The sequence below is a fragment of the Bos grunniens genome, chromosome 29, assembly GCF_055505025.1.
Source record: "Bos grunniens cultivar Pamir isolate PY7600 chromosome 29, Bosgru_T2T1.0, whole genome shotgun sequence".
NCBI lineage: Eukaryota > Metazoa > Chordata > Mammalia > Artiodactyla > Bovidae > Bos > Bos grunniens.
The window spans coordinates 46,632,134-46,645,698 of NC_141193.1; the positions used below are offsets into that span (position 1 = coordinate 46,632,134).

General features: G+C 41.2%; 1 long non-coding RNA gene across 1 annotated transcript; it reads right to left on the reverse strand.

The window, feature by feature from the left end:
• Positions 1-3,432: 3,432 nt before the first annotated feature.
• Positions 3,433-3,771, reverse strand: LOC147342621 (uncharacterized). The gene is made up of 2 exons (XR_015157369.1): positions 3,639-3,771; positions 3,433-3,599 (listed from the first exon to the last, which is right to left on the reverse strand). It is a non-coding gene; the product is annotated as an uncharacterized LOC147342621 (long non-coding RNA).
• Between the last annotated feature and the right edge of the window lie 9,794 nt (positions 3,772-13,565).

Sequence of the window (13,565 nt, forward strand, 5' to 3'; positions counted from 1 at the left end):
TAAAAAATTTTGGTTTTTATTATTTTTTTCCAACACCAAAAACATCTTGCATTGGGATGTAGCCAATTAGCAATATTGTGATAGTTTCAGGTGTGCAGTGAAGTGACTCAGCCACACGTACACATGCATCCATTCTCCCCCCAACCCCCTCCCATCCAGGCTGGCACATGACCCTGAGCAGAGTTCCATGCGCTATCCAATATGTTTTTCTTGGTTATCCATTTTAAATATAGCAGTGTGTACATGACCTTCCCAGAGCCCTTAACTGTCCCTCCCCCCCCAGCATCGGCCAAATCCGTTTTCTAAGTCTGTGAGTCTCTTTCTGTTTTGTAAGTTCATTTGTATTTCTTTTTCGATTCCACAGTTAAGGGATGTCATAGGCTATTTCTCTTCTGTCTGACTTCACTCAGTTTGACCCCCTCTAGGTCCATCCATATTGTTGCAAATGGCCTTATTTCATTCTTTTTAACGGCTGTGTGATATTTCAGGGTGTGTGCCTATGTGTGTATACACCACATCTTCTTAAATCATTCCTCTATTGATGAACATTTAGGTTGTTTCCATGTGTTGGCTATTGTAAACAGTGCTGCAATGAACATTGGGGTGTAGTATCTTTCGGGGCCATGTTTTTCTCTGGATACATGCCCAGGAGTGGGATTACACGGCCATAGGGTAGCTCTATTTTTAGTTTTTTAAGGAACCCCCATGCTGCTCTCCCACAGTGGCTGCACCAATCTATATTCCCACGAACAGTGAAGGAGGGTTCCCTTGTCTCCACACCCTCTCCAGCATTTGTCGTTTGTGAATTTTTTGGTGATAGCCATTCTGAGTGGTATGAGGTCACTATCTCATTTGATTTCCGTTTCTCTAATAACTAGCAATTTTGATCATTTTTTTATGTGCCTTTTCATGTCTCTTCTTTAGAGAAATGTCTATTCAAGTCTTCTGCCCATTTTTTGAGAGTGTTGTTTGTTTTGATGCTAATAAGTGACATAGCTGCTCATAAATTGTGCAGACTAATCCCTTATGAGTCACATCATTTGCAAACCCTATTATTGACTTTTAAATTCAAACTTAGAAAAGCCATGAATTTCTATTACAATAATTTCATCATTTAAACATGTTTTTATGTTGAATGACATAGAAGTAAACCAATAAAAAGCATGTGAAAGGTAGGGATATGGTTTAATTTAGAAATTCTAAAAATTTATTCTAGGGAAAATTGTAAAGAATGCCAATATATGTGACCAGGATACGTACTACAACATTTCATCATATTAAAACTGTAAACTAAATATTCATCAATGGGAAACTGGTTAACTTCCAGTATAATAACCGTAAGACTGAAACAGTTTTCCTTTTTACTGTAAGTTGTCCATGAGTTATTTTTGAGTTAGGAAATGAAATCTTGAGAAAAGTAAAGGCTAAGACGCCACACTGAATACCCACAGAGCTCACACTGGGGTTCTGGGCTTTTACTCTTTGCACCTTTCTGTATTGCTTTAAGAATTTCTTATAATAAGAACTACAGTAATGCTGTTCTCATTTTGAAGAAAAGTCTGTAACGTTCAGGATGCAATGAAGTTCAAAGATAGAAACTTTTTTTGTATCTTAGGAATTTACTACTTTTTCTATTCTGAGGACATAAATAACACTAATTTACAGAAGCATACATGGGCTATTTTGGTGTTTATTAGCTCAGAATTTTAAAACTATCAATTGACTTTCAAACTTTCAAGTTTATACATGGAAATGAGATACAAGAAAACAATTATTTCTCCTCTAGTCAACTTTCAAAGTATAGAAATGGGTTTAGTAAAACAATAACGTCAGAAATAATTACAGTAATCATTGTGCTGTCGTTGCTTTTTAATGTGAGTGCGTCATCTGCTCTGTTTCCTCTCATTTCAGTAACTCCTATATTCATCCACTTCTGTCAATACCAAGGGCAGTTATTCTGAATTCAGGCCAACAATATCTTTCACTTAAATGATGTAACAACTTCCTTTCAAATCACCCACTTCCTTTCCCCTATTGTACTACAATTATAGTAACTTCAGCCCAAGTGAACTTCCTAAATGTGATCATGCTGCACTCAGCAAAGCTTTCAGTATGGACTTCCACACTCCCAGGAATGATATAGGTAGTAGGTATTGGTAGGCAATCACTGCAGTTCGAACAACTAGAAAAAAATTCATTGAATGCACGTTTTTAGAAATATCAAAATGCTGTGGAAGCAGTGAAGACTAAATGTATTCAATACTAAAACTCTCCAAGTACTGCTGACAACTACTGATTACTTCCCTGGGGGCATTTGCCAATTCTAGTTATGAGCTAATGATCAGATTTGGCCTAGATTAAAGCACTTTACAAGGGAACATCAGCAGAGCTTCTAATGATCGTATTCTAGTACCACCACAATGTACTAGAATCTAGAGTAACCTAAAACCAAAGGCTGGGATGTTTGCTCAGGGGCGAGGACAAGACAGAAAACTTGAGGGCTCAGCAGACTAACAAGAGTTTTCTTGAGACCATCGTTATCCCTCAATTCCAGGTCTTTTCATCTCTTTCTCCTCCCTCTTCTATTTGGTTAAATCCTGCCCATTTTTTCAGGATGCTGGTGTCTGCCCCCCCAAAAATCTATGTATAAAATCTACCAAATATGCTCTCACAAGCACTCTTTACAGTATTATCTTTAGCATAGTTTTTATTTGATGACCTTTTGCTTTCCTTGAAGGAAATTTCTCTGGAAGCAGAGGCCCACGTGTTTGGTCAATTATCCCCAGCACATAAGAAAAGTGGCTAAAAAAATGCCTCCTTAAATGAAATAAAATAAGCAAAGGAATGGCTACAATACTTAAAGGTGGTCACAAACTTTTGTATCTTATCAAAAATTTTAATAAAATCTACAAATTTCATTAACTACCAACACAGAACAATTCCTTGGGAGAAAGAAATGTTAAGACACCTAGCCTTAAGATGACCTGACAAAGCATAGTAATATACAAAAGATCACGCATGCATGGCTACAGATCTCTGTTTGGAAGAAGCGACCTATAATTTATAACACAATAATTTTACATGTGGTCCTTGATTCATTAAAACACTAAAGCTCAGGTTTAAGTGTTTCTCCCTGTAATTTGATGAGACAGGCACTCTTTTCACAAAGAATCTTAGCTTTACATGACTGAAATGAGTGAATTTATTTGCCTAATGCACTAATAATTCTTTTTAACTTATGGTTTCTTTCATCCCATTACAGTTTAGTCACTCAGTCAGGTCTGACTCTTTGCGACCCCATGGACTGCAGCACGCCAGGCCTCTCTGTCCATCACTAACTTCTGGAGCTTTCTCAAACTCATGTCCATCGAGTTGGTGATGCCATCCAACCATCTGATCCTCTGTCGCCCCCTTCTCCTCCCACCTTCAATCTTTCCCAGCATCAGGGTCTTTTCCAATGAGTCACTTCTTCGCATCAGGTGGCCAAAGTATTTTCAAAGAAGTTTCAAAGTATTTTCCAAAGAAGTTTCAGCTTCAGCATCAGTCCTTCCAATGAACAAAAAGGACTAATTTCCTTTAGGATGGACTGGTTAGATCTCCTTGCAGTCCAAGAGACTCTCAGGAGTCTTCTCTAACACCACAGTTCAAAAGAATCAATTCTTCAGCTTTCTTTATAGTCCAACTCTCACATCCATACGTGACTACTGGAAAAACCATAGTTTTGACTAGACGGACCTTTCTTGGCAAAATAATGTCTCTGCTTTTTAGTATGCTCTCTAGTTTGGTCATAACTTTTCTTCCAAGGAGCAAGCGTCTTTTAAATATTTCATGGCTAGTCACCATCTGCAGTGATTTTGGAGCCCCCCAAAATAATGTCTGTAACTGTTTCCACTGTTTCCCCATCCACTAGCCATGAAGTGATGGGACAAGATGCCATGATCTTAGTTTTCTAAATGTTGAGTTTTAAGCCAACTTTTTCACTTTTCTTTTTCACTTTCGTTAAGAGTCTCTTTAGTTCTTCACTTTCTGCCATAAAGGTGGTATTATCTGCATATATAAGGTTATTGATATTGCTACTGGCAATCTTTATTCCAGTTTGTGTTTCATCCAGCCTGGCATCTCGCATGATGTATTCTGCATTTAAGTTAAATAAGCAGGGTGACAATATACAGCCTTGACGTAGTACTTTCCCAATTTGGAACCAGTCTGTTCTTCCATGTCCAGTTCTAACTGTTGCTTCTTGACCTGCATACAGATTTCTCAAGAGAGAGGTAAGGTAGTCTGGTATTCTACCTCTTGAAGAATTTTCCACAGTTCATTGTGATCCACACAGTCAAAGGCTTTGGCATAGTCAATGAAGCAGAAACAGATGATTTTCTGGAACTCTCTTTGCTTTTTCGATGATCCAACAGATGTTGGCAATTTGATCTCTGCTTCCTCTGCCTTTTCTAAATCCAGCTTGAACACCTGGAAGTTTACGGTTCATGTACTGTTGAAGCCTAGCTTGGAGGATTTTGAGCATTACCTTGGTAGCATGTGAGATGAGTGCAATTGTGCGGTAGTTTGAGCGTTCTTTGGCATTGCCTTTCCTTGGGGTTGGAATGAAATCTGACCTTTTCCAGTCCTTAGGCCACTGCTGAGTTTTCCAAATTTGCTGGCATATTGAGTGCAGCACTTTCACAGCATCATCTTTTAGGATTTGAAATAGCTCAACTGGAATTCTATCACCTCCACTAGCTTTGTTCATCATGATGCTTCCTAAGGCCCACTTGACTTCACATTCCGGGATGTCTGGCTCTAGGTGAGTGATCACACCATGGGTGTGATTTGGGTCATTAAGATCTTTTTCATATAGTTCTTCTGTGTATTCTTGCCACCTCTTCTTAATATCTTCTGTTTGTTAGGTCCATACCATTTGTCCTTTAATGAGCCCATCTTTGCATGAAATGTTCAGTTGGTATCCCTAATTTTCTTGAAGAGATCGCTAATTTTTCCCATTCTATTGTTTTCCTCTGTTTCTTTGCACTGATCTCTGAGGAAGGCTTTCTTATCTCTCTTTGCTCTTCTTTGGAACTCTGCATTCAAATAGGTATATCTTTCCTCTTCTCCTTTGCCTTTAGCTTCTCTTCTTTTCTCAGCTATTTGTAAAGCCTCCTCAGACAACCATTTGGCCTTTTTGCATTTCTTTTCCTTGAGGATGGTCTTGATCCCTGCCTCCTATACAACGTCATGAACCTCCATCCATAGTTCTTCAGGCACTGTGTCAGATCTAATCCCTTGTATCTATTTGTTACTTCCACTGTATAATCATAAGGGATTTAGATTTAGGTCATTACCCAGATGCTCTAGTGGTTTCCCCTGCTTTCTTCAACTTAAGCCTGAATTTGGCAATAAGGAATTCGTGATCTGAGCCACAGTCAGCTCCTGGTCTTCTTTTTTCTGACTGTATAGAACTTCTCCATCTTTGGCTGCAAAGAATATAATCAGTCTGATTTTAGTCTTGACCATCGGGTGATGTCCATGGGTAGAGTCTTCTCTTGTGTTGTAGGAAGAGGCTGTTTGCTATGACCAGTGCATTTTCTGGGAAAAACTGTTAGCCTTTGCCCTGCTTCATTCTGTACTCCGAGGATAAATTTGCTTGCTACTCCATGTATCACTTGACTTTTGCCATTCCCTTCTCCAGTGGACCACATTTTGTCAGAACTCTCCACCATGACCTGTCCATCTTGGGTGGCCCTGCACGGGATGGCTCATAGTTTCACTGAGTTAGACAAGGCTGTGGTCCATGTGATCAGATTGGTTAGTTTTCTGTGATTGTGGTTTTCATTCTGTCTACTGTCTGATGGAGAAGGATAAGAGGCTTATGGAATCTTCCTGATGGGAGAGACTGAGTGAGGGGGAAAATGGGTCTTGTTCTCATGGGCAGGGCCATGCTCAGTAAATCTTTAATCCAATTTTCTGTTGATGGGCAGGGCTGTGTTCCCTCCCTGTTGTTTGACCTGACACCAAACTATGGTGGAGGTAATGAAAATAATGGCAATCTCCTTCCAAAGGTCCCATGCATGCACTGCTACACTCAGTGCCCCCAGTGCTGGAGCAGGCCACCGCTGACCCATGCCTCCACCGGAAGCTCCCGGACACCCCGTTACAGTAATGTTATTTGCTGATGAACATTGTTTTCCAATGATTTATACCTAAGAATACAGATTTAGAAAACTCCCAAATGATAAGGCCAGATTCTAGATGCCAAATAAGGCCAACAAAGTACAAATTAATTGCCAAGGGGCTTTTACTTTCATTTAGCTCTGCAGATTCTTATTAATAGCCCATCAGCCCTACAGAGGTCCTTATCAAGAAAGTTCATAGCTCAATTAACTACATTTATCTTTTCACAATAATGAATACACTTGATACTAAGAAAGAAAACACTAAACACTAATAGAGAAATGGCAGTGCCAATTTTAGATTTTGTCAACTACAAATTGGCAGTTGCCATCTAGCACTACCACCGTCCAAGGGCAGAGAAGCCCCAGCAAGACTTTAGGCTCTAGAGCAGCGGCTGCGTGGTGCTAGAGCGGCTGTGAGGAGATACCCAATGTTCAAGGGCAAAGGAGAAGCCCCAGCAAGACGGTAGGAGGGGCTAATTCATGTTTAGAATCAAACCCCATTTCTGCCAGAGACGCTCAGAGGGCTCAAACAAACCTTGTGCAGACCAGGACCCAGGAACCCCATGGAGCCTGAGCCAGAACTGTGTTTGAGCATCTCCTGTGGAGGTACGGGTCAGTAGCTCTGGGTGCAGCAGACCTGGGTATGACATAAGCCCTCAGGAGGAGGTCACCATTAACCCCATCATAGAGCTGTCAGAACATACACTGGACTGGGAAATAGATTCTTAGAGGGCATAACAGAACCCTGTGTGCACCAGGACCCAAGAGAAAGGAGCAGTGACCCCACAAGACTCTCCCGGATTTACCTGTGAGTGTCCAGGAGTCTCTGGCAGAGGTGTGGGTCGGAGGTGGCCTGCTGCAGGGTTGGGGGCACTGAGTGTAGCAGTACATGCATGGGATCTTTGGAAGGAGATTGCCATTATCTTCATTACCTCCACCATAGTTTGGCCTCAGGTCAAATAACAGAGAGGGAACACAGCCCTGTCCATAAACAGAAAATTGGATTAAGATTTATTGAGCTCGGCCCCACCCATGAGAACAAGACCCAGTTTCCCCCTCAGTCAGTCTCTCCCATCAGGAAGCTTCCATAAGCTTCTTATCCTTCTCCATCAGAGGGCAAGCAGAATGAAAACCACTATCACAGAAAACTAACCAATCTGATCACATGGTCAGAGCCTTGTCTAACTCAATAAAACTATGAGCCATGCTGTGTAGGCCACCCAAGACAGATGGGTCATGGTGGAGAGTTCTGACAAAACGTGGTCCACTGGAGAAGGAATGGCAAACCACTTCAGTATTCTTGCCTTGAGAACCCCATGAACAGTATGAAAAAGCAAAAAGACAGGACACTGAAAGATGAACTCCCCAGGTCGGTAGGTGCCCAATATGGTACTGGAGATCAGTGGAGAAATAACTCCAGAAAGAATGAAGATGGAGCCAAAGCAAAAACAACACCCAGCTGTGTATGTAACTGGTGATGGAAGTAAAGTCTGATGCTGGAAAGAGCAGTATTGCATAGGAACCTGGAATGTTAGGTCCATGAATCAAGGCAAATTCGAAGTGGTCAACAGGAGATGGCAAGAGTGAACAGTGACATTTTAGGAATCAGTGAACTAAAATGGACTGGAATGGGTGAATGTAACTCAGATGACCATTATATCTACTGCTGTGGGCAAGAATCCCTTAGAAGAAATGGAGTAGCCCTCATAGTCAACAAGAGTCCAAAATGCAGTACTTGGGTACACTGTCAAAAATGACAGAATGATTTCTGTTCATTTCCAAAGCAAACCACTCATAATCATAATAATCCAAGTCTATGCCCCGACCAGTAATGCTGAAGAAGCTGAATGGTTCTATGAAGACATACAAGACCTTCTAGAACTAATACCCAAAAAAGATGTCCTTTTCAACATAGGGGACTGGAAGGCAAGAGTAGGAGGTCAATATCTGGAGTAACAGGCAAATTTGGCCTTGGAGTACAGAATGAAATAGGGCAAAGGCTAACAGAGTTTTGCCAAGAGAACGCACTGGTCATGGCAAACACCCTCTTCCTACAACACAGGAGAAGACGCTACCCATGGACATCACCAGATGGTCAACACCGAAACTAGACTGATTATATTCTTTGCAGCCAAAGATGGAGACCTATACAGTCTGCATAAACAAGACCGGGAACTGACTGTGGCTCAGATCATGAACTCCTTATTGCCAAATTCAGACATAAATTGAAGAAAGTAGGGAAAACCACTAGACCATTCAGGTTATGACTTAAATCAAATACCTTACAATTATACAGTGGAAGTGAAAATATGTTCAAGGAATTAGATCTGCTAGACAGAGTGCCTGATGAACTATGGATGGAGGTTCATGACATGGTACAAGAGGCAGTGATCAAGACCACTCCCAAGAAAAAGAAATGAAACAAGGGAAAATGGTTGTCAGAGGAGGCCTTACAATAGCTATGAAAAGAAGAGAAGCAAGAGGCAAAGGAGAAAAGTAGCAAGGAGAGATAAGAAAGCCTTCCTCAGTAATCAGTGCAAAGGAATAGAGGAAAACAATAGAATGGGAAAGACTACAGAAGTCTTCAAGAAAATTAGAGATACCAAGGAAACATTTCATGCAAAGATGGGCTCAATAAAGGACAGAAATGGTATGGACCTAACAGAAGCAGAAGATATTAAGAAGAGATGGCAAGAATACACAGAACTATGTAAAAAAGATCTTCATGACCCAGATAATCACGATGGTGTGATCACTCACCTAGAGCCAGACATCCCGGAATGTGAAGTCAAGTGGGCCTTAGGAAGCATCACGACGAACAAAGCTAGTGGAGTTAATGGAATTGCAGTTGAGCTATTTCAAATCCTAAAAGATGATGCTGTGAAAGTGCTACATTCAATATTCCAGACAATTTGGAAAACTCAGCAGTGGCCAAAGGACTGGAAAAGATCAGTTTTCATTCCAATCCCCAAGAAAGGCAATGCCAAAGAATGCTCAAACTACCGCACAATTGCACTCATCTCACATGCTAGCAAAGTAATGCTCAAAATTCTCTAAGCCAGGCTTCAAAAGTACATGAACCATGAACTTCCACATGTTCAAGCTGGATTTAGAAAAATGCAGAGGAACTAGAGATCAAACTGCCAACATCCATTGGATTATCGAAAAGCAAGAGAGTTCCAGGAAAACATCTTCTTACTTATTGACTATGCCACTGATGCTTTTGAACTGTGGCACTGGAGGACTCTTCAGAGTCCCTTAGACTGCAAGGAGATCCAACCAGTCCATCCTAAAGGAGATCAGTCCTGGGTGTTCATTGGAAAGATTGATGCTGAAGCTGAACCTCCAATACTTTGGCCACCTGATGCGAAGAGTTGACTCACTGGAAAAGACTCTGATGCTGGGAAAGATTGAGGGCAGGAGGAGAAGGGGACGACAGAGGAAGAGATGGTTGGATCGCATCACCAACTCAGTAGACGTGAGTTTGAGTAAACTCCGGGAGTTCATGATGGACAGGGAGGCCTGGAGTGCTGCAGTTCATGGGGTTGCAAAGAGTTGGACACGACTGAGTGACTGAACTCAACTTTGTGTGGATCACAATAAACTGCGGAAGATTCTTCAAAAGATGAAAATATCAGGCCACCTGTCCTGCCTCCTGAGAAATCTGGGTGCAAGTCAAGAAGAAAGTTAGAACTGGACATGGAACAACAGACTGGTTCCAAATTGGGAAAGGAGTATGTCATGGCTGTATATTGTCACCCTGCTTATTTAACTTACATGCAGAGTACATCATGAGAAATGCTGGACTGGAGGGAGCACAAGCTGGAATCAAGATTGCTGGGAGAAATATCAATAACCTCAGATATGCAGATGACACCACCGTTATGGCAGAAAGCAAAGAACTACTAAAGAACCTCTTGATAAAGAAGAGTGAAAAAGCTGGCTTAAAACTCAACATTCAGAAAACTAAGATCATGGCATCTGGTCCCATCAGTTCATGGCCAGTGGATGGGATAACAGTGGAAATAACGGCAGACTTTTTTTTTTGGGCTCCAAAATCACTTCAGATGGTGACTGCAGCCATTAAATTAAAAGACGCTTGTTACTTGGAAGAAAAATTATGACCAACCTAGACAGCATATTATGCAGAGACATTGCTTTGCCAACAAAGATCCATCTAGTCAAAGCTATTGTTTTTCTAGTAGTCATATATGGATGTGAGAGTTGGATAAAGAAAGCTGAGCGCTGACGAATTGATGCTTTTGAACTGTGGTCTGGAGAAGACCCTTTAGAGTCCCTTGGACAGCAAGGAGATCCAACCAGTCCATCCTAAAGGAAATCAGTCCTGGGTATTCATTGGAAGGACTGATGCTGAAGCTGAAACTCCAATACTTTGGCTACCTGATATGAAGAGCTGACTCATTGGAAAAGACTCCGATGCTGGGAAAGATTGAAGGTGGGAGGAAAAGGGGACAAGAGAGGATGAGATGGTTGGTTGGCATCACCGACTCAATGGACATGAGTTTGGGTAAACTTTGGGAGTTGGTAACGGACAGGGAGGCTTAGTGAGCTGCAGTCCATGGGGTTGCAAAGAGTTGGACATGACTGAGCGACTGAACTGATCTACCACTACGATTAAACTACATTCTGCTGCAGCTGCTGAGTTTCAACACACCCTGAAAGAGTTCAGGGTGGAGAGCAGGAATGAGGCGTTCTGTGCTCTGGGAAACTTGTACATGTATTCAGATAGTTCAGAAGCTGATTTCATGAGTCCAATTTTTGCATCTCCTTTGTCTAGAAAAGCACCAAATTCCTTCACCATGAACCTGCTCCTTGTGAGCAGCAAAACTTTCTTCAAAAATACGTGCTTTGGACTCAAAGGGTCCTATGTGAAAAATCACTTCTTCCAAAAGCTTTTTTATATAATCCCTATCTTGTTTAGATGGACTAACCTGGTGGCTCGGTGGGAAAGAATGCGCCTGCCAAGGGAGGAGGTGTGGGTTCAATCCCTGGGTTGGGAAGATCCCCTGAAGGAAATAAACCTAGGAGTTATTGTTAAAAATCTCACCCTCTAATCTCTAATTCCTTTGTGTTGAAGTTAAATCTATTATTTTCTCTTCCTACTGATTCCGCTGTATTTCACACCTTCATCCTAAAGGGCCTTTCTCCTTAAACCACTTATAATTGTACCTTTCATTACAATGATCTATTTAGATAATTTTTATATATATATACATTGGCCGTGTCACTAGACCTGGGGGATCAGAGTTCCCTGACCAGGGATTAAAACTGGGTCCCCTGCAGTTGGAAACTTGGGAGTCCTAACCACTGGACTGCCAGGGAATTCCTTAACAATGATCTTTCTAAAATAATATGTATTACAAATTAATGAAAAAAAAATCTCAAATATGTGAAAAAACCTCAAAGAAAGAAGTGAGGGGAAAAATTTGTCCAACTAACTCTGAGATTGCAGGAGTCTAAAAATGGATTAAGTCTACAGACAGAAAACTACCTAAGCACTGCTCCAAGAGATAGATCTGTTTTGCACGGTAGATTAGGTTACAAATTCTGATACTGCTGTACATGTATGCTGAAACTGAACAAGTAAACAGACAGTGGATGATAGAAGCCAGGGCTGTTTACTGTAGGAGTGGGGAGACACACACCATTTCCTGTGGAGGTCCTTTAATGGACCAGAACCTGGTGGTCCAGAGTCGACAGATAAGAAAGTGAAGGAGAGAGAAAGAGGCTGATATTCCTTGGTTTATGCAGAAAGCCAATAAAGTCCCTGAAACAGAGCTTGCTCTGTTCACGGAGGCCTCAGGCGCCCTCTAAATGGGGTGAAGGCACACAGCGCCTTCTTGAGAGGGTCTTAGAAGCCCGTGCAGGAATGTGAACTCAGAGTGCCTCTGCACTCCAAAGAAATAGCCTGAGAGGGAGAGAGAGAGAGAAAGCAAGACACGGGGACCAAAGCTCTGATGGAGCAAAGGTGTTTTATTCAACATTGTGTAGGTATTTATACTGTCTTACAAGACAGCTATTTTCAGTAGAGATAAAATCAAAACTTACAAGGAAACATGAGGTCATCCATGTGAAAGAGAGAGGGTTGTAAATAATCACTTTTACTATATGGTTCATAAAAAGGAAGAGGGTACTTAAATATCTGGATTCCTCAGCCCCCAGGAGAGGCTTGCCTCTTCTCTTAACTCCTGAATATTTAGGAATTAATAAGGAACAGAGAATTCCTGACAGATCCAAAACAGCACACAGGAAGCCTCCTGTTAAATGCTTCCTGACAATTTCCCAATAAGAAGAACCTAGAATCTTTGGAGAAATGACTGCCTTGAGCAGGCTCAAGTGCCAGAAAGAATGTGCTAACACAAAACCAAAACCAAGCCAAACTGAAAACAAACCCACAGTGACAGGCCAGGGGCGTGACAAAGGAACACAGAGGCAACTGAAAGGCTACAGGAACCAACGCTGGACAACTTGAGAAAGCAACGTGGAGTATAACTCAAAGTCTAAAAACGAGTCTATCTGGGTGTGTGTATATATATATATATATGATTAAATAAACCAGGAGGAAACAAATCTTCCAGTGCACAAAAATCCTAAATCATGTATGTAGATACTCTACCCTTCAGAGATGGAGCATAACGCCCTAGCCTTTTTTAAGTGTGGGCTGCACATGACTGAAAGAAGACCAGACACGGAGTAACTTCCCTCTTACAAGTCTCACAGACACCTCAGCCAGACTGCAATGGTGAGCCACCTTGACAGTACCTATTCCACACCACCAATGAGAATGGCACTTTACCCTTGGGGTTTTCTTTCTCAAAACACATATGTTTAATCCTAAGGAAAACATCAGACAATTCCCGATTATAAGACATTCTACAAAATACCTGACCAGTACTTCTCCAAACTGGTAAGGTTTTCAAGAAAGTTTGAGAAACTGTCAAGAAGAAGAAAAAACCAAGGACAAATGATGACTAAATGAAATGTGGTGTCCTGGATGGGAGCCTGCAACAGAAAGAAAGACATTAGGTGAAACTAAGGAAATCAGAATGAAGTATGATCAATACTGGATCATTAACTGTAAAAATGTACCGTACTAATGCAAGATGTTAAAAATAGTGGAATATATGGGAATTCTGTACTATCTTCACAACTTTTAAATCCAAAATGGTTCTTAAACAAAAAGTTAATTGAAAACAAATGAAGCTGATAAAAAGAAAAAAACGCAAGCCTCATTAGACATCCACGCTGCTAGTGTTTTCCCATCATAGAATAAAATGGAAATTCTTCCACAAACTTTGGGACACCACTCCCAGAGGCTCTGATTTTAGTAGGTCTGACATGTTGGGGACCAAGAATTTCCATTTGTAACAGATTCCC